Genomic DNA, 23,304 nt, shown 5'->3' with positions numbered 1-23,304 from the left:
ATTAAAGTGCTTTGGTTTCGATCAGTAAGTCTGTATCAGACTCTGACATAAAAATGAAGGAATTAGAATTAAAATACAAGATGGAATTGGAGTTGAGGAAGCTGGAACTTCAGAAAGAAAAAGAAGAAAAGCAAATGCAGTTTCAATTGGAAAAAGAAGAAAGAAACAAATGTTATTACAAAAAGAACAAAGAAAGTTACAATTTGGGAAAGAGGAGAGAGAGACAGGAAAGAGAGAAAGAAAAACAGATGCAACTACAGTTAGATAAGGAAGAAAGAGAGAAAGAAAGACAAATGTAGTTACAAAAAGAACAAATGCAAAAGGAAGAAAGAGAGAGATGTAAATGCAAATGCAAAGAAAGAAGGAAGAGATGGAATATCAATTTAGAATGAAAGAAATGGAACTGGCAAGTGAAAAGCACATATTCATACTTCAAATACAAATTTAAGTTTTGATCTTGCAAAGAATATTAGATTAGTGCCTCTTTTAGAGAAAAAGAAATAGACAAATATTTTCCTTATTTTGAAAAAGTTGCTGAAAAATTGAAATGGCCAAGGGAGCATTGGACTCAATTATTACAATGTGTCCTCACTGGTAACGCTAGTGATATTTACAATTCGCTGTCACTTCAACAAAGTGGTGACTATGATACGGTTAAAGAATACATCTTAATGGGTTATGAGTTAGTCCCTGAAGCTTATCGGCAACAATTCAGAAACTATAGAAAAAAAGCTGGACAGACTCATGTAGAATTTGCTAGAGAAAAAGAGCAGTTATTTGATAGACGGTGCTTATCCAAGTAAGTTGAAAAAGATTATCAAAGTCTCAAACAACTTATATTACTTGAAGAGTTCAAAAACTTTGTCCATAGTAACATTAGGTCGAGCATCAGATTGAAACATTGGAAAATGCTGCTCGAGCTGCTGATGAGTATTCTTTAACTCATAAAGTTCATTTTGTAAATAAGACTTCTACTCAACAGTCTTCTGGTAGAAAGGTATTTCAGTCTAATACAAGCCCTTCTAAAACTCAAACTGGCACAATTCTAAAAATCAAGCTTCTGATAAGCTTGATTCAAGATCCTTGTCTCTTCCTACGTATATCTATTGCAAGAAAAAAGGACACGTTATTTCTGATTGCTACAAATTGAAAAATAGGCATCAGAATCAAGACAGACCTATTCCAAATGCACTTATTTCTAAGAGGTCAAGGTCACGGTCATGTATTGAAAGCAATACATTTGTTCAGTCTAATACACCCAAGTCTCATTTTGTTATGGAGAATTATGAACCCTTCATATGGAAGGGTTATATATCACTCTTGGATGATTCGGACAATCAGAGTCTTTTATTTTCAGGTACTTTGCCTTTTTCTGAGAAGTCTTCTTCTAATGAGAGTGTTCTTATTCAGGGAGTTCAGTGCGGCTTTGTTAATGTTCCTCTCCATTGTGTAAATTTGTCATCAGACTTAGTCTCAGGACCCGTGAGAGTCGGAACAGTCTCTGTTTTACCCGTTGAGGGCATTCATGTATTGCTAGGCAACGACCTAGCTGGATACAAGGTTGTGGTTAATCTACTTCTAACTGACAAGCCTTGCTTGGATCAGAAAGTAGATCCAACTGAAAAACAATTCCCTGATTTTTTCCCAGCTTGTACAGTTACTAGAGCTATGTCAAAGAAAGCTCTTGAGAATGATCTTGATAAGGAAATTATTCCTTTAGCTGACACATGTATTGGTCAGGCTTTTGATAAGGTCACTTTCACTCCTTGTTTGAATTAATCAGAAGGTATTGATCATAGTGATCCTCTTTTAACGACTCATTCTCCTTATTCTAATCAGGGTGATAAAAGACAATCACTTGTCGTTGAACAGGAAAAACATCTTAAGATATCCTGTTTGTTTCAAAGGGCCATTAGTGTAAATGAAGCTACTGAAGTTCCTGTCTGTTATGTCATTAAAAATGGATTTCTTATGAGAAAATGGAGACCTCCTGAGGCACCTGCTGATGATGAATGGTCAGTGAACTATCAAATTGTAGTTCCAAAACCTTACAGACAGGAAATACTTAGTCTGGCCCATGAAATTCCACTGCTGGTCATTTAGGGATCAATAAAACTTATCACAAGATCTTAACTCGCTTCTACTGACCAAAAATCAAAAGTGATGTTGGTGAATACTGTATATCTTGTCATACCTGTCAATTGGTAGGAAAACCCAATCAGAAAATGCCTAAGGCTCATCTACAACCAATTCCTGCCTTTGACGAACCATTTAGAAGAATTATGGTAGATTCTGTTGGTCCTTTACCTAAGACCAAGTCATATAACCAATACATGTTGACCATTATGTGTGCGTCAACAAGGTTTCCAAAAGCAATTCCTTTGAGGAATATTAAAACTTTGATAAAAATTTTTTACTCATATTGGTATTCCCAACTCTGTCCAATCGGGTCAAGGGTCCAATTTTAGGTCTGGAACTTTCCAGCCTATTATGCTTGAATTTAACATTCCGCAATTCAAGTCAAAAGTGAAATTACGGTTTGACAGAACCTCAGTGAGAGAACTTTTGAGTTTTTAATAATGGAGTTCTGTCTCTCTTGCTCATTGTTAAAATTTTTCTTCAGCATAGATATTACGGCCCTTATAAAGTTAAGAAGAAAATGAATGAGTTAATGATAATATTAGTGTTCCTGAGATCTTAAAGATTATAGCAGTACGAGTATGTTCAAAGAAATAGCCAGGTTAAACACGCAATTAATTTAGTTGTACCTGTCCCACCCAGTAAAATTTAAGTGAAGGAATGGCATCGGATTCTACTGATATTGAAGTGACCAATCTTCTAAAATCAGAAATTATGACAAATCTGGACCAGAAACTTTCACATTTGCAAGAGCAGGAAAGAAATGAACTTAAACAGTTATTATTTGAGTGAGAGCACTTATTTCCAGATGTTCCTACAAGAACGAACAAAATTTTTCATGACGTTGAAATCGTAAATTCCAAACCTCTTAAACAGCACCCGTACAGGATGAACTTCACAAACAGGAATACTTGAAAAAAGAAATTCAGTATTTGCTGGAAATTATTTTATAGAGCCCAGTAAAAGTGACTCGAGTTCACCATGCATACTTGTTCCAAAACCAGATAAAACTTTCCATATGTGTACTGATTATAAGAAGGTGAATAGTGTGACAAAAACAGATTCATTCCTATTACCACGAATCGATGACTATATTGATAAGATCGGGAAGGCCAAGTATGTCACTAAATTTGACCTTCTGAAAGGATATTGGCAAATTCCACTGACGGAAAGAGCAAAGGAAATTTCGGCATTCGTGAATCCAGATGGACTTTACCAATATAAAGTAATGCCGTTTAGGATGAAAGGGTCACCAAGTACATTTCAATGTCTCATGAATATGATTACCTCTGGTCTAGACATTTGTGATGCTTACATCAATGATGTCATCATCTACAACAACACCTGGAAAGAACATTTAGCAACAATTCGGAAATTCTTTGACAAACTCACTGATGCATGTTTGACAATTAATTTATCTAAAAGTGAGTTCTGTCCTGCTAGTGTAACTTTTCTAGGACATATCGTGGGACATAGATAAGTTAAACCTATAGATGTTAAGGTCAAGGCTATCTCTGAATTCCCTGTGCCTGTAAATAAAAAGCAATTGATGCGATTTTTGGATATGGCCGGATACTATCGAAAGTTTTGATCCAATTTTTCTATAATTGCTGAACCCCTGACAAATTTATTGAGTAAGAAAAACAAATTCCTTTGGACTGAAAAATGTCAGGAGGCTTTTGACAAGTTGAAAGCCAGACTTACATGCATGCCAGTTCTTACAGCTCCAAATTTCAGCCAATCATTTAAATTGTCTGTTGATGCAAGTGATGTTGGGGTTGGAACAGTTTTGATTCAAGAAGATGAAAATGGTATTGATCATCCACTGTGCTATTTTTCTAAGAAATTAAATAAACACCAAAGAAATTATTCAACAATCAAGAAGGAATGTTTGGTTTTGATATTGGCATTACAACATTTTGAAGTTTACCTTAGTTCAGTTCCTTTTTCGATTATTGTGTTTAGTGACCACAACCCGCTTAGTTTCATCGGCAAGATAAAAATAAAAAATCAAAGACTGCTAGGGTAGAGTTTGTTGTTACAGGAATATAATCTTGACATCAGGCACATCAAGAGAAAAGATAATTTAATAGCAGACGCACTTTCCCGTGTATAACAATTTATTATTTTCTATACACTGTGTACTTTATGAGTTCATTTTAACCTCATGTATAATTACTATGTGGTAAAAAGAAAGCTTTATTATATAAATCTTTATTTTTCTTTATCGGGGAAGTCTTACGTATATTTGATTTAATTTATATTTGATTCAATTTGTTTTCGATTTGAGTTGATTGTTTGTGGGTTTTGGAATCCTTTTATTTTCTTTACATCTCAATGTAATGTAATTTTGTTTAAAAGTAATATGATATTTTCCAGAAAATTCAGTTTGACCTGAATCTTTCCGTAAATACCTAATAATAGAAACATTTATTTCTATTTTTGACTTAGTTCCTGGCCTTGATTGAGGGTCAAGTAAACATCTTTTATTCTGGGAGTAAAATGATTGGTTCTTATCAAGGACATACAGGAGCTACGTGATTTTTATATGTAAAAATGATCACTTGATCCTCTATTTCGCAATTAGGCATTTCCAAAATTCCGAAATACTTAGTATTAATAGTGATGTTTAGAGAGAGAGAGAGATCTCAGAGAGTTTTGGGGCTTTTAAACACTTGATGTCAAACTGTTTTTTTCTGTTGTGATTAGTTTTGAGTTTTATTTTAATTTTTCGCATCCTAAAAAATTAATTCGTTTCTCTGAAAATATTTTGTGCTCATAAAGAATTCTTGAACAGAGATATTTCTTGAAAATTTTAGTTGGATTTCCAAGACCGGAGGATTAATTATTGTGTTTCTACAAGGAACTGTAGACTTCAACACAGTACAAATTACAGCATACGTCATCGCCTTCCATCTTGGATTCTTCGTCGGGACTCGAACTTGTAATCATTAGAACATATCATTATTAGGACTTCTAATATTTTATTTGTCGATTATTCCTGGATTATTTTTGGATTTGATTCTGGAAACCGTAAGACATTTTATTTTAATATTTTACAGTATTTTTCCACTGAAATCTATTATTTGTTAAATTTTTCAAAGGCTTGTTGTTTTCATTCTTTCTTGTGTTACCGTTTATTCAAGCCGAAGCACGTAACATAAGAATATATATATATATATATATATATATATATATATATATATATATATATATATATATATATATATACACACATATATATATACATGAATAGTAGGTGCTGTATGAGACGAAATGAACTCTTTTTTTTCTTGAGAAATAGAAGATAAATTAAGTCTTGAAAAGCATCACAAGGAATGGTTGGATCACCAAACAGAACGAAATGTGAGGGTGTAAGTCAAAATGTCGTGTTTTAAATACTTTTTTCTGGGGAGAAAAGTTAATTGATACCCTACACTTATTGAAGTACATCTAGTAACTTTTGCAGAACAATAAAGGCGGACTATTATATATATATATATATATATATATATATATATATATATATATATATATATATATATATATATATATATATATATATATATATATATATTTGCAATAAACTGATAACGAAGAGTGCGAAACTAGTTCCTAGCTAGCTGAGCGCTTTCGACTCTGTAATGAGTCTTTTTCAAAGGCAAATACAAAACATAGGCAAGAGAAACAAATAAAACAGAAAAGCGGTTATGTTTGCGAAACTTTACATGGCTATTTCTACAGGAATTCAACCTTTTAACTCTATTATGTGTCAACTAGTTTATTTCAGCTTGTTGCTGATACTGGAAAATATTCGTATACAGTAAACAGTATAAGCGAGTTCTGCATAAAAGACAATCCTAGCCTACGATGATAGTCAGCAGTGAACAGTATTTGTTGTGCGTAAAAGCAATTCTATCTAGCTGTGAACAGTGGGTGGGGCGAAAATACGATCCTAGCCAACAATGAATAGTACAAGTTAGTGGGGCGTATAAGAGAGAATTTCCACGATGAGATATTGCTTTTAAAGAAAAGAGAAAATTTCAGTTAGATTTTAAAAGGTAAAACCCACAAAAGATGGACTAATAGGAGAAATTATTCAATTGAAAGGAATGGAAAGTAAGTGACGAAAGAAAACCAGTACCATTTTGTCTTATGTGAGGGCAGTGATTGATTGAAACTGAAATGTCGAGCAAATATTTTGTATATTAGATGGAATAAAAACTACTAAAATATTCTGTCAGAATAAAAACATTCCCAAATTAGTATTCAAGAAATAAGCAAATATAATTGACGAAAAAATATATGCAGTAACTGCTTTCAGTTTTTTGTTAAGTGAATTAGAAATGTTACCAGATCACAAAGGGCTATGCTGCAGTGCGACAAGTCAAGAGTATCAGTTGTCCAATTAAACGACTTTTCAAAATCCCATATGTCTTTAATGAAAGTTTGAAGTATACACGTTGAAACAGATGAAGCACATGTATCATCATCGACACAAATTTGGACAATCAAAGCAGCTAATCACAACCCACCATCGTTTTGTACTTGTGCGGGAATTCAATTCACATATGTTAGATACCAACAGTTTAAAGAAGTACTGATTGCATTCAGGTGTGTTACAGTTGGCTAGGTAGGATAGCGAGACTAATCTACATCACCTTGAAAACTGTATACCCTGTGGTCATAACAAATGAATGCGAGAAACATTTTAACTCGCAAATTCTATGTAATATCTGTGACAGAATACTTTTCAAAGACAACGTTCGCGACTTTGATCACTTGAATGACATTTACAGAGGCCCTACTCACAGAGACCGCAATTTGAATTTAATATATTCCAAAACACATCACGCTAGTCATTGATAACCTGACAGATCATAATAGTTATATCTTCATCACGATGGATAACAAAGTAATAACCGTTAAAATGTCAAATAGTTGAGAAGAAAGTTTTCAATTCATATGTCAGTCATTGGAAAATCTGGCAAAGATCTAAACGATTACATTAGGACATCTTAAGAGTTCAGCTATGAATGTATAAATTAACACAAACTCTACCCAGTATACTATTATAGTGCACCCGGTTTAACTGTTGATGCCAATTTAACAATATCAGGTGTTGAACTGAAACTATTAACAGGCAGTGACATATTCCTGATTATTCAAAGCGGAAAAGAGATGGTTTTAGTATGATCCCACACAGGCATCACAAACTAAGTCAAGAACGTTATGTTGATGCTAATAGAAATATAAAATTTGGTGGTAACTATGAAATGCCAAGGTCAATGTCACATGTCATGTATCAAACTTTCAACAATTCATATAAACGGGCAATGAGTCGATACATGCCGGTTTAAAACTACAGATGAGAAAATGATAAACAAATTACATTTGTATATTAAAAAAACTTGCTAAGTATCCACGATGTTAGTGCCACATGGTAGATTTTTAGGTCGGTTTGAAGGTACCATCCCAGTTACACGGACATTTCAAGAACTACCGAGAAGGATGTTGCGGACGAAAATGATTTGTCTTAATCGATACAAAAACTGGTAAATGTTTAGAAGGGTATTACACCACTGTACGAAAACAAAATATGTACACGGAAAAAGAAAGAGAAATATTCAAAGATGAACTACCTGGTGTACCAATTAGAGACCTTTATGTCTTGAGGGCAAAAATCCATTTATGCAAGACTAATAACGATGAAAAGAAAGTTTGCAAATGAATTTTCAAAACTTTGTTTTCAAAACAAATTTCTTAATTTTACATGTACAATGGTTGCTTTTCAATCACAAGGAAAATTACCATGAAATTAGTTTACTCGTGTCAAACAATCAACAGATGTAAACCACTACACAAAATTATTGAAGTCATGCAATAACTCACCAGATGCACAACGTCAAAATTAACAATATTCCACTCAGCTCCTAAGATGACAAGATTTTTTGGTTGATAACGTAAAGACATTACTTCAATATCATATCATTACCTTGAACTGTAAGGGAAACTGTAGCCATATTAAACTTTGTTTATTTTGTTATGTTTCAAAGTATCTGCAATCTCTGATGTCATTTCATCTATCATCAAGTGGTTTTAATGCAACACTTTTTCCATTGCCTTCCTGTTATATATGTAAACTACAATCAAAAACACGTATTCTTCCTAACATCTTTGATTACAGAATTGTACTTCTGAACGATCTATGAAATATATTTATATTCTGTGTAACGATCATTTTTAAACAACATATTACATAGCTAATTTTTGTCCATAATCGTAGGTTCTATTTTGGGATAGCGATGCAATAAATAGGTTGTGTACAGCCTTGACAAGTAATATGTGTACAGTTTGGGGTTGTTTTGCGTCATAGAATTGTGGATATGTTATGTAAAGATAGAAGTGAACAATTATTGATATTCATATTACTGTTTTTATTTTCATTTCAGTCAACAGAAATAGTTAATGTTATGTTTCGATTTAATTTGAGTGGAACTTTTTATTTAAATAATTTATTAGAAATACAATGTGCTCATAGGACTGTTTAGACTAAACAATATTGTGGGATTATTGTGCCTTTATTCAAAGACACTCTGGATTACATCGTTGTGATACAGCAAGACAACACATTCAAAGTTATTGGTATATCAGCAGATTCATGGCCTGGTATTCACTATTCTTTTCGACTTACTTTGGATTTAATTCATAATACTTTAAGTTTAAGTCTTATATTCTTCATTAAATAATTTGTCAAGCTTCTTTCTGTTACTTTGTTTAAGACCATATAGTCGTGACAGATCTCTGATACTGATGCTTCAAAATGTCTACTACTAAAATATGGTTTGGATTAATTGATTACTTTCTTTTGGACGACATTACGATTCCCACAAATATAAATCGTAAACAAAGTATTGGTCCATTGATAAACATCAACTAGTAACTTCAAGCACTTATCCATTTCATCATCGGGGTCCATCACGATTACAGGTCTATCATTGAATATATAGTTTTTATTGTAGGTCTTCATCAACATAAACTTTGGACGGGTGATAACTGCAGAATAAAGACATCGCTGTAGTCTCGATTAGATTTATTGTAAACAGGATCTTACCATAATAAGTCACACCACAAATGAGCATGTTATGGAGTTCTTTCATATGCAGTTCCGCTGTCTTCCACAACGGCATTGATTCAGCTTTGTAGAACTGGGATGTCTTAAAAGAGAATCAATTGATTTCAATTGATTGTTGTGAATGATTAATTTTCCATCAACAATTAAATACATGTAAGTTTTCTGGGCATCTGTACTTGCTTTTCCGTCGACTTGAGGGTGACATTAGCAAGTTTATGAACAGTGCCATGTAATCTGTTATTGTGAGTACTTTTCGAATGAATCTAAATGCGACCAACATCAGTGTACCAAGTTTTAACACTGACGTTTCTCATGTATGTGTTTCTGTAGCTCATAAAAACAAACACTATTTAGTTGCTTCAGTCAACTGTTACCTAATCTGTAAACTCTGGGAATAAACATTATATAAACTTTTATTGTCACAACGTTGTTTCTATTGCTGAGCTGAACAACGTTTCAGGATAATTTTCTCCATTCTTTCTTCACCGTATCAAAACTCCAATTAGATTAATTTTGAGAGAATCAAGGTTGAGGCTAGTTAAAGATGTAATAGCTGTTATGTCTTTAATTCCATTCCTGTACATGTCATTGGCCGATATACAGTTGATTAAGAGCTAACGGTATACTACCACAAACAAATATTTTCAAGTCCATTGTCCCGGTTACCACCTTCTGTCACTTCATCCTCTTTGGTGAATTTAATGTTAAATCTGAAATCTTGTGAGACAACATATATACAATGTGCAATGAACTGTTTGTATGTGAAATTCAAGTGGTATTCTAGACTTCATTCATTATACAATATATTGTACAGCTTCAGCAACAGGGTTTCCGCGATAGCAGCCTCTGTACTCAACTTTCCGAATTGTTTTTATTCATGATGCCCTTGTTCAATTCTGTTTTTTCTCAACAATGCAGGCAATCATAAATCTTTGCATGCTATAAAATATTGCACTTGTTGAGTTTGTTGAGGTCTGAATAATGTTAATTGTTGACTTAGTGCTGTATCTTTTTCCATTTTTCTCTATACTTAAAAGTTCACTTGGACCTAATTATATTATTTTTGTAAACATTGTTTCACTTCACAGAGAATTAACACGTTACAAACATGTCGTAAAAATCATTATGTTGCCATTATCCCTTTATTCTTGATTTAAATACTCAGTCTGTTAATCGAATCCCTCATGAATTGTTTATAATAACCAATAATATTAGTATGAAACAAAGTAAAGTGACAACTCCATTTACACGTTTTAACCTTGCGATGGATGATGTGAATATTTCATCATATTTCAAAATCTTTTTATGAATCAATGTTTTCTTGGCAGCTTTTGAAAAATTATGATGACTGTTGTGCCCAATTCGGTGAAGTTTAGTGGGGCAACTTTACCAGTAGCTAATCCAAAGAAACAACATATAGCTGTTGAAACACCTAAACAGCCTTAGCTGTTCCATGTCTGCTTCTAACCATTTGAAAGCTTTGTATACCAATTGTGTGTTGAGTATTTTTTTTATTTATTTTTTTTTTTTTTTTTGGAGGTGGGGGCGGATTTTACAAAAGATTCTGTAGTGTTTATGTCCTTAAGAAAATCTTTTTCATCTCTGTTACTGTTTGCAAGCATAAACGCTCTGTGGCAAGGCCTGCTCCAGAGATGCAATGATCCTGTGCTGCTCTTTTGCTCATCTTACACGCTATTTATCTAATAACAAATTCTATAATATTGTCAGGTAAATGTCCATTGGCTATCAGGTAGTCTATGGCGAATTTGACAAAAGGATTTGGAATGATCATCTTAAAAAAGCTATTCATTATCAATTTATTTATTTCCACATCATTAACTGTTGATTCGTTCAAGTGAATATGTTCACACTTTAATCAATTAGTGCTTATGGCAGGTAGAGGCAAGCGTAGCTTGAATGACAAGCATCCGGTCAAATGCATAAGTCACTTATCTATTTTTTGGTACTGAAATAACTTAAATATGGATGTAGGTGGTTACCACATTGAACTGCAAGAAGTTTGAAAATCCTGTGAATGAAGATAATGTGGTGGCTATAAATGTGGATTTTACTGATAGTCTAGTACTTTTAGTGCAGCGGTATTTCAATTAAATGGAAGTTTGCAAATCGTTTAACTGAGACTCATCGATGACTAAAAGGAACGGATAAAAGTGGGACTTACAATAAGTAATGATCAGTAAGAATATATTAACAGTTATTGGAAAATATATGCAAGAACTCGGAATTATGTAATCCTGATTTCATGTTGCAAGGAAAGGTGACATTAGAGAAATGTTGGCTCCTAGAACCATGTCCGATAACGATAAGATAGGGTTTTGTTTAACAATATCGTGTTGGACAAGGTGGGATAAGAAATTGACGTCACCCAGTGAGGAATCTGTTGATAATGAGACACAATCAAAATATACTATTGAACTCATCAGTTACCGTCATGCAACAAAAAGAGGTGCCTGAGATCATCGTGATGTGAACAGATGACAAAAACGAACCATTTGATAAACAGGCCAGGGAGGCAGAAACCAACTTTACTTAAAGAAGTGAATAGGATCATTCTGTACTCAGAAGCAAAGAGACATAAGAGGTAATGCAAATACTGTATAAGTTTATGAAACTTGGTGTTGAAACGTATGAAAAAGACACTGAAAAATTTGGTATAAACGACAGGGAGGAAACAGACCCTAACTATGTGGCTCATTACATGAATAATTGTAAAGAGTTGGAAACGCAAAGGCCCAATTAGCTGGACATTTAACGCAAATGTAGAGCAATTTCGGACAAACTGCTGGAAAATCAATTCAGGAGGTATGAATAAAATACCACCAGGCGATCGGCTGAATAGGTATTGAAAGAAATGGGTGCAACGATATCTGCTTCCATGTTCAGCCATACCCACCAACCCAGCCTTTTCCAGATAAATCATATTTTGACATGATCTAAAAGGGATCTAACAATTTAGCCAATTATTTTTTGAGTTGGCAAAGAAAGCAGCATCAGTGTTTCCTGGAATTGATGGTAGTGTGATAGACTGGCTATTCAATATTGCTGGACAAATTGTTTCATTTGCTCGCTGAATACATTACTTCTTTTGTCATCAGTGGGTTTGTTACTCTCATATTTGGCAAAAGGTGCAAACAAAGCAAGTACAAGATTTAGAGGTAATTCAATTATTTCGAATAGCAGACTATATCAGTTCCATCAACCGTGACCATCAACATTAATGATAGCTTGTTTATTTTATGAATTTATTTTATGAGACTCTTCTTTTGGCGGAGTCTTTAATTCGCCATGGGTCATCGAGTCCGAGACAACTTATGAATGTGGAACATTTGTAATAGACCTGGTAGTAGAAACATTATCATCATAGTCATTTATATACATAAGTGTTACCCACTTTGTCTTCATGTTTGTCCTATACAGTATAGTGTTTTACTGTTATTAACTGCTGATCAGTTTTTATAATACCTCCTTTGGTATTCACAATATTAATGGTAGGGTTATATTCCGATTTAAACGACCTACTGGATTTCAGCAAAATTAAGTAATGGAATTTCAAAATTGTTGCGTATCAAGTTAATTTGTTTTAAATCGAAGTTATTGTTAATAAATTTTAATGCATCCTCATCAGATAAGGATATTTTGCATTCAGACAACATTTTTCGCATTTGGAAGTAAACGTGAAATTTGTAAACTGAATTGACCAACTCAGAAACATTTATGTCACCTACATGCATGAAATCCCACAACTAGATGCCGCCATCCACACAATCAGTTTAGTTGACTTTGACAACATGTCATGTCACACTGTGTTCTGTTGCTTTTCATTGCCTCATCGCCGTCAAATTTTATAGTGTACTTTTAAAAACTGTTCAATTTCCAGTGTAGGAAACGTTTATCTCATTAAACTCATTTCCTATGCTTACATCGTGAAGGCGAGTTAAGCAATTAGGTACATTAAAATGTGTTGCAGGACATGTGTATGGTACTGAACTAGTAAGTACTTTCAATCTGGACTCCATTTATTCTAGGATAAAGAGTATTGTCATCTGTAAATGAGCTTCCATTCATCCAAATCATGTACAAGAAATGTCTCAAATTAACTGATTTTTTTTATTAATTTTATCGTACTTCTTTGTGATTGCATAGTGGACTGTTTGTTTGTGTGACTTGGTCTTTGAATGAAATTTAAAGCAGATAAAATGTCCTCGTGACTGCGCCAGTATCTATGCGATTTTCATAGCCATTTATTTTGTTCGCATTCTTGCACACCAATTTTTAGGCTTTAGCACTACTTTGACTGTTTCTTGCTAATGTTATCTGAAACAGCCTCATATGTTTCCATTTTAATTCTTTTCGTTTACTTTTGAAATGTCATGTATTACCCAGCTAACAGTTTAGTCGCCTTATCAAATTTTTCATGTGTACCATTTTTTCTGTTTTTTGGATGTAGTTGTTTCCCTCTGATCTCGTGATCAAAACAAATTCTCATGACGTGCATGTTTGAAGTCATTCCAATGCATTGTGTTTACTACATCTGTCGCATTAAAAAGCTATGTTTTTCAAAAAGTCGAAGGTTTCATAATCTTTTATGCTCAGTCATACGAGATTTCGCAATACTGTTCTAACCATATATATCTTCGCTGTCACTTTTCACTCCATACTACAATAAATTCTAACTAATTATTTCTGTGATCATTGGTGCGTATATATTTAGAAAAGGTAGATCCATCATTCAAACGAAAAGTTGATGTTTCGATTTTATAAAATCAATACAAATGACTGATTCTCCTATCTTTCAATTATGTGTACAACCTTATGGGCTCGGCGATGTAAAACAGGCCTTATGCACCATTGTATGTATCGCAAGAGGCGCCTGATGTAGAAACCGCTTGGGCGGAATGGTTAGCGTGCCGGACTCCGACCGAAAGGGTGCGGATTTGAATCCTACCATTCGATCATCCTGAGTCGCCCACCATGGTGCATCATTTGGAAAACAATGTAATCTAATTGCTTCGGTACTAATTAATCAACTTCCTACCTGTGTTGATGTACGGTCAAACACCAAACCAAAGGAGAATTAAGTCTCAGCGATTATTCTTCGTCTTCTTCGTCTCTATTATTATCATTATAATTATTACTATCATTATTATTATTATTATTATTATAGCAGATGATATTGTCATTTTAATTCATATATGAGCATTTTACATGTGTCTATGAGATGTTAGATATGGTGTGTATTAAAATGTACATTTGTTGCTTTTTATGTAGATACATATTTTGACATAAACGTCTCTGACAGCTATATATAGAGTGGTTAATGTATCTTTTAATTTAGTCTTCGATTAATGTATACATCTGAGAGTACATGAAGTTAGTCTCCAATCAACTCTATCTCTTCTCTCTCTTTCCGTCTGTCTGTCCATCATAAAATAATGTTCAACCCCTAATTCCACTAATTTCTTCCTCAAATACAGTTTTGAATATCTTTCTTATTTGTATTGCTATAATTTTTACATAATATTTGACGAACTCCAGGAAATAAACCCCAGATATAAAACTGAAATCTCCTTAAAAGGATCTTGCCTCATCTTTGAGGAGATTTTAATAATTTTCTTAAATTTGAGGAATTTCTCAAACATTTCTTGTCAAGAATAAAAAGATTTTCGTGTGTTAAATTTTTTAATTAAAAAACAATTGTGCACCTTTCCTTTGAGAGTTTTAGTGAAACCAGATCCTAGTTTACACGTAGGTTACAACCATGATAATTTTTAGATGAAACTTATTACAAACGAAGGTGACCATGTTTCTGCTGAAAGGATAGGTTTTATTTTGTACATTTCGGATAGCTCGAACTGGATACATGTGTGATCATTTCTTCTAACTCGAAAAGGATATAAATGTGATCATTTCTAATAACTAAAAGAGGATATAAATGGCATCATTTTTTATAACTCAAAGCGGATACAAATATGGTTATTTTGAAGAAATCAAAGAAGGTACAGTTGTGATCATTTCATATAAATAGAGTAGCAGTGATTAAGATCAGGACATTTTTAAAAACTGTAATGTTGAATTTCAAATATTAAATTGCTAGTCTAATATACAGAACGAAGCTGTTATCAATGTGCGCGAAGTGCGACATTGGAAACTTTTAAAAGGAACTTCTTGAAATATGGAGAGAAAGAATAAAACACACTGCATAGCTGCCTGGCCGATTTTACAAAGAAATCTTACATTAGTCTGTATTTATCAAAGACAATTTGCATTTAGATGAAATCAATAAAGAAATCGATAGAAATAGACAAAAATCTAGATGCAGATACTTTTTTCTTATCTATCTTTCAGTTATCATGATTTTTAAATTTAAAAACTCAGCAGTAACTGTAGAAATCCAAAAACGAAAAATGCGGCACTAAAACTGTATATGTATATGTGCATTTGGGATTATCTACCTGTACACCCGTAATTAAATAATGCGGATACATCCATACATCTCGTCGGACTAACATCATAACCGCAGTCCAAATACATTGTTTGTCTTGGCTTGTTTTCAACGGCATTTTTATCATTTTATTTGACCATTTGTTGTAGACTAATAAGATTTAAGTGCCGTTACCAAGAACATGCTGAGGCAGTCTGGGCTATGAATTATTGCCATTTCATTTAAAAGGCAACTAAAAACTATACTTGGAAAGTTCATTTAGTCTTTAGTTATAGTGGGTTCCTTTTAAATTCATTTGGTTTAAGTTATAGTGGATACCCATTAAATTAATTTTGGTGTTTAATTATAATGGATACCCATTAAATTCATTTGGTGTTTAATTATAATGGATACCCATTAAATTCAGTTGGCTTTAAATTATAGTGAACACTTATTAAATTCATCTGGTGTTTAATTATGGTAGATACCCTTGGCTATGAATTTTGTATTAATCTAAATAGTATGTGTACTTACTGACAAATGGATATTAAAAATCATTTTCTTAATAGCTATTCTATATGAATGAATTACTGTTTTCCAAATTTCATGCTTTGCGAAATTCAAAAGCATTTTTTAACTGTATAACTTTTTCTTCAGACATGTTGTAAACAAGTCTTGAGAGATTCTCATAAACTAGTTTATCGGATTTTTTATACAATGCAAATGACAAAAAAGGCAAGCTAGTAAACAAGAAATATATCAAGTTCGGTTTGTCATATTATAATCAATCAACATGTCCACGATAAAAGTAAATGCTGATTGGATAGGTCTACGATATGCATTATAGTGTTCATAGAAGTCGATTTGTATCGAGTTTGCGTTGGAAATGATCGCGCATAAAGACTATACAATATGACTTTTTCGATTGAGTCACTGTTAAATATACTTATGAATGCAAATACGTCATTCGAACATAAATCTGTCATCTGCAGTCTGTAAAATCTGTATATCCCAACAAAAGTCATCATAAAAACGTCATGTGAACTTTAACTTCTACATCGTTACCTGCTTGAATAGTATAACGTTAAAGAAAAGTCATTTTTTATGTTCCGGGTTTTCCAGAGGTCATGGTCTATCGACCTTCCAACTGCTATATATCAATCGCCACAATGATTAAGTGTTCAGAAGAACAAAGATAAAATTCGGGCCATATTAAAAGAACGACACACGCTGTACATTGGTTACTGAACTTTGTTTCGATACCAGTACGTAAGTAATATGGTTCTTTTTTATTTTCATCGCTTAAATGGATACGAAACTAGAGTATTGGTCTATTTTTCACTTAATTAGTTATTGTGTATTCCGATAAACTGAAATTGCATGATGTTTTTAAGTGACTCAGTCTTAAGCTCGCGAGTCTAGTACCAAGATAATTTTTAAAAACAAAAACACAAGAAACATATCATTAGTGCCCATTGAATCTGGGGAAATTTGTTAAGATGTTTTCTTTTATTTGGCGGCCTGGAATGGAAGGAAGTAAATGTTACTACAAGTTGTTTGGGAAGGACAAGTATGGTCCATTATGTTAATCCGTATTTCCTATAACCACATTTGAATAAGATGGGTAATGTGTTCTGAGTAAAATCTGAGGTGCATCTTTCATATGGTAAACTGTGCTGACAGTTGTGAGAAAACCTAAATGTTCTTAATATGAAGACATCTTGGAATAAATAAACACAAAAAGCAAAGAATAGTATAACAATTGAACTGAAATATTTTATAAATCTTTTCCTTATACTAAATTAGCAAGCAACTTTAACAGATTTGATATTTTCCTTTTCTTTTGTTCCACGAATTTATAAGATCTTCTGAGATCTAAAATGTAATGGTAATTGAACTCTTTAAAAAAAAAGAATGAATCATTACCAGAGCATCTGAATTATGGAAGGTTGCAGTGTTGAGGATCATACTGCACGACATATGCTTTCTTTGTACCTATATTGTGTGATATACTTTGTGTTATACCTATATTGCCCGACATACGCTTTCTTTGTACATACATTTATCTACATGCTCTTTCTGTGTACGTGTCTTTCCAGATATACTCTTTACCAAAATATATAGTCTTATATAATCTTTCTGTGCAAGTATATTGCACGACATCCTCTTTTGATATACAACGGAAAGTCATTGGTAGACTTCTTACTTTTATTTGCGATATATTTAAGCGTAACAAGCTTGCGTATGTTTTCACTTCATTTTTGTATTTGCCTCTACTTACAGATTAGGAAATAGCCTGCCATGAAGTACCAAGCTTTATCCATTCTGTGCTTCCTGATACTCTGCATGGAGCATTCACAAGCTGTTCGTCCTTGGTATCCACCAAGCATCAAAAGTGAGTATCTCATTTTAACCTTGTAGTTTTCCCTCGGCCTTAAGGTGATACTCTTCCCTCGGCCTTAAGGTGACACTCTTCCCTCGGCCTTAAGGTGGTACTCTTCAGTCGGCCTTAAGATGGTACTCTTTATTCGGCCTTAAGATGGTACTTTTTACTCGGACTCAAGGTGGTACTCTTCACTCAGCCTTAAGGTGGTAATCTTCGCTCGGCCTTAAGGTCGTTCTCTTTTCTCGACCTTAGGATGGTGCTCTTCACTCGGTCTTAAGATGGTACTCTTTATTCGGCCTTAAGGTGTACTCTTCATCCGACCTTAATGTGGTTCTCTTCATTCGACCTTAAGGAGGTAATCTTTATTCGGCCTTAAGGTGGTACTCCTAATGCGACTTTAAGGTGTACTCTTCATTCGGCTTTAAGGTGATACTCTTCCCTCGGCCTTAAGGTGGTACTCTTCATTAGGCCTTAAGGTAGTACTCTTTATTCGAACTTAAGGTGGTACTCTTCACTCAGCCTTAAGGTGGTACTCTTCACTCAGCCTTAAGGTGGTAATCTTCGCTCGGCCTTAAGGTGGTACTCTTCCCTCGGCCTTAGAGTGGTGCTCTTTATTCGGCCTTAATGTGTACTCTTCATTCGGCCTTAAGGTGGTACTCTTCATTCGGCCTTAAGGTGGTACTCTTTATTCGGCCTTAAGGTGTACTCTTCATTCGGCTTTAAGGTGGTACTCTTTACTCGGTCTTAAGGTGGAAGACAACGAACAAAGCTAATGTTAACTAAATACAATATTCACCGTACTTTCTATGACTCTCAAGGCAGTATAGTACTTTCATCTTTAACTGCTCTATATTTTGTTCAAATAAAACGTTTCATAATATATGTACTATATTCTTGTGTTAAGTCAATTATTGTTGAGTCGCTACTTGAGAACAGGGCAAATTAAATGTTTCTATATTCTTTTTTCAAGTAAATCTCTCCGATCGCTGAATTTTGTGCAACAGCAGGGTTGTCTTTTGATGTTCTCATCAAATGTGTCTGCATCGAACAAGAATTAGTCAAGTAGAAATACCTCTTGTTCACGAATGAATATGGTGACATAGAAATAAAGGTTGCGACCATCTAACCTCCTTACTTCTATTGCGTAGATAAAACCCTTCTTTCCACTTTGGTCAGCATCAGGGGCCAACAACCAAGGTGATCTAAACGTTTGAACAAGAACTAAATTGAAACATGTACCTGGACAAAGCACAAACAAAACACGTCCTGATTTAAAAGCCCAAACTAATTGGAGGCGATCAATCTTGGAAGGATAAGATAATAAAAAAGCAAAACATATAGATTGGGTATTACCGAAGTAAAATTTTAGCAGCCTGTATAAAGTTGAAATCTAATCCGAAAGGATTTTCGGATTGGGGTGAACGCTGCAAATGAACCATTTTTTATAGTTTGCTAAATAAATAATCTACATGTAGGCGCTAATAAACTTTATTGTGATTTTCATCGACAGTATTATCTTGAAAGAGATCTCTGAGTCATTGATATAAAACGACTACCTTCAAGTATGAGTGGTATTGCTAGTAAACATTTGAATTTGAAGAGAAGACTTCATGTTATTTGCTATTTTCAGTGAGCCCTAGAATGTCTCAGAGATAGCATGAAATAGTTGTGTCAACTTCCCATCGTATTATCTGATGCAGACCATTCAGTTGCATTGTACACACGTACAAACATTGGTAATTGTAAACTGCATTGAAATGATGTTAATATGCAAGATACCCTTGAAAACATAAAGGTACTACGTTCTGATAGCTTAGTGTGTTTTCGTGTGCAAATCCATTTGGTTCCTTGTTATGTCGTGGATTGGATTTCATATCATATATTTACCATATGTCTGCCAAAAATTAACCCGTGAGGATCACGAGCTGACTATTTTAACAGAGCAACTGCATAGATACTGTATTACTGAACATATTTGTAAATTCGTGCTGTTGTAATTCTATCTATTTTCCTACAGGATGTTTCAAGCCACCAGTTTCTGGGCCGTGTTATGCTTATATATTGCGTTGGTATTACAACTCCCTTACAGGCAGATGTGAACAGTTCGTGTATGGAGGCTGCGCAGGCAACGACAACAATTTTCAGACTAGTTGGCAATGCTATTATGCATGTGGTTTCGTAGGCGTTTCAGGACGACAGCAGTTAAACTTGTAATTGTCTTTTTAAGGACCTTAATAATTAAACCTGTAATGGACTTTTTGTACCATAGTAGTTAAACATGCAACAGCCTTTTTCAGGACCATAAAGGCAAAACCTTGCAATTAACGTTTTCACGACCATAGTAATTAAACTTGTGAAAAACATTTTGCAAAATAAAGTAGCATTAAATGCACCGTCTAACTGTCGTTTTGTTTCCTATTGCAAAGGTTATTGTACTTGGGTATATATATATATATATATATATATATATATATATATATATATATATATATATATATATATATATATATAGATAGATAGATAGATAGATAGATAGATAGATAGATAGATTGGAGCCTACTGAAGTATTCGTATTTGATACAAATGTCCTGGTAACAGCCACTTCTTTATTTTTATATTTCCACTTTAACATCAAACATTGCTTGTATAACCTATAAATTAGTCCATTTTAATTATTAACTTGATTTTGATCTTAAAATATCCTTCACTGACAATAAGAAAGAATGGTTCGTTCGTCTGCAGAGCGATAGTTGTTGAAGCAGAAGGATCCAAATTATAACATGGAGTCTTTTTCTTAAATTTGCATTTATAAAAGAAAACGGGGAAGAAAGATTTATGTTACAACTTGATGTCTTCTTTCTTGGATTCGCATAAAAAAGAGGGGAGGAGAGATATATGTTACAACTTGATGTTTTCTTTCTTGGTTTCCTCATAATGCATGGATTGATTATCTAATAGGAATATGACGTGGCCATGAGTTGATGACGTTATAAATAAATGTGTGTGTGTGTGTGTGTGTGTGTGTGTGTGTGTGTGTGTGTGAGATTTGGCTTTTTAACGTAGCCTTAACAATCTTTTCAGTCAGTGTTTAATCATGTCTAGCACTGGGGCATCATGCTGCAGACATGTAGCATCATGTTCCACCTAGTCACATCAAGACTCTAGGCCGACAAGTCCTAATACTAATCTCTTAAGGTTGACCGCATACCGAGGCAGTTGTTAGTACCATTTGTATAATTTTTTAGTATGACTCGGTCGGGGTTCGAACCCGCGGCCTTCCGCATCCGAGGCGGACGCTCTAACCACTAGGCCACTATGGAAATATAAAGAGGATCTCAAATGAGTAACGATTTAATACTGAATATGTGTGTGATTTGGCTTTTTAACGTAGCCTTAACAATCTTTCCAGTCACTGTTCAGTCATGTCTATCACTGGGGCATCATGCAGCAGACATGTAGCATCATGTTCCACCTAGTCACATCCAGACGCTAGGCCGACAAGTCCTAATACTAATCTCTTAAGTTTGACCGCATACCGAGGCAGTTGTTAGTACCATTTGTATAAGTTTTTAGTAAGACTCGGTCGGGGTTCGAACCCGCGACCTTCCGCATCCGAGGCGGACACTCTAACCACTAGGCCACTAGGGAAATATAAAGAGGATCTCAAACGAGTAACGATTTAATACTGAATATGTGAAATAAGTTAATAATTTTTAAATTTTGCCAGCATTGGCTCGCAAAAGCTGGGCATTATTCAACGAATTTCATAAATTCAGTGTTAAACCATAACCCATTTAAGATTATATCTGTCACATAGGTTTTATCGTCATGGAAATAGTTTAAAGAGAAGAAGAAATAATTTTGTTTATTCATGTCCACGCTGCAACTTTCAATTGTTGCCCGTGAAAAGAATAGTCCCAGACGCTAGCTGCATATACAATGCACAGTATATAACCAGTAAAATTTAAAAATATATATTTTTACAAATTATAATTCAAAGTGTAACTGACCTTTCAAATCGACAGAAAATTAACATAGACGTAATTTTTAACCACTGGATATATGATGGAAGTTCCTGTGTTATGCCACATGGTTCAATCAGATCAGGTTAGACGCGCCATTTCCATCGAGTTCGATGAGAATTTTTACAATGTTTCCACATAGAGTGTGACATTTCCACTACTACTGATGCAGTATTGTATATGGTAGAAAACGTTGCATTCCAGTTGTTGGATATCCATATAAAGGGGATGGGATGAGTAATGCATGCAGAAATTATATCTTGACTGAAAATGTTGAGAACAATAATTGTAGATTTGTTACCAGGATATTTACATCGATTTGGAAGAATGATGTGGCTAGATAACTTTCTGTCAGTGGAGAGACTGGCATTTGTCGACATTCTTCACGAAACAGAAGTGAGTTTATTTACTCCTATAGATTAACGTTTAAACTACGCTTGTCAAAGATGTGGAGTGCCTGTTATAGGTTTGCGCCCATCCCCGCACTCTTTTCAGTGAACGGTACCTTAATTTCATTTGTAACGAGCTCCTTTGAGCTAAACCGGCCATATTCTGACAGACGTAGCCTTTTTATTCCCAATGCCACTTGTGCAATCGGTTCAATACAAGGCCTATAAATGTTGATAGTAATAGTAAAACGAAAGTTCCCGAAGGTTCGGCAAGGAAAATATCCCCTATAGCAAAAATTGCGCGGGCTTATATGTAAAATCAAATTCACATAAAGTTATATCTTAACATGTTAATATATCAAACATATTAAACTTCACAAACTAAATGTAACGCGTAAGAACTATCTGATAAATTGCAAATGTCAGTGGATCATAGACAGATGGATTTGTAGATGTGAATCATTATAAAATTGTTGATACGCCGAAATTTCGGAACGTAGCAACAATCTGTAATTCTCTCTCTCTCTCTCTCTCTCTCTCTCTCTCTCTCTCTCTCTCTATATATATATATATATATATATATATATATATATATATATATATATATATATATATATGTGTGTGTGTGTGTGTGTGTGTGTGTGTGTGTGTGTGTGTGTGTAGCAATAAAATATTCAAAGTCAGCCATGGATTCAATTGTTTATTTTCATGATAACACTAGATGCTGTCTGGACATTGTAGAACTAGGTAACGTCGTGATGGACCTGGACACATGGACCATCATTGCACAA

The 23,304-nt window shown here is 34.0% G+C and overlaps 1 pseudogene across 1 annotated transcript in view; it reads left to right on the top strand.

Moving 5' to 3' along the window:
• Positions 1 to 23,304, top strand: part of LOC149795088 (papilin-like) — a 98,309-nt pseudogene that overhangs the window by 47,948 nt on the left and 27,057 nt on the right. Inside the window, exons 5-7 of the transcript XR_016422040.1 lie at positions 16,374 to 16,380; positions 18,012 to 18,111; positions 20,120 to 20,313. The product of XR_016422040.1 is annotated as a papilin-like (transcript). The remainder of the gene's footprint in view (positions 1 to 16,373; positions 16,381 to 18,011; positions 18,112 to 20,119; positions 20,314 to 23,304) is intronic.

This window comes from Sinohyriopsis cumingii, chromosome 7 (assembly GCF_028554795.1).
Source record: "Sinohyriopsis cumingii isolate HCF-2022 chromosome 7, ASM2855479v2, whole genome shotgun sequence".
Lineage (NCBI taxonomy): Eukaryota > Metazoa > Mollusca > Bivalvia > Unionida > Unionidae > Sinohyriopsis > Sinohyriopsis cumingii.
This window is presented reverse-complemented; position numbering and strand designations above follow the sequence as displayed.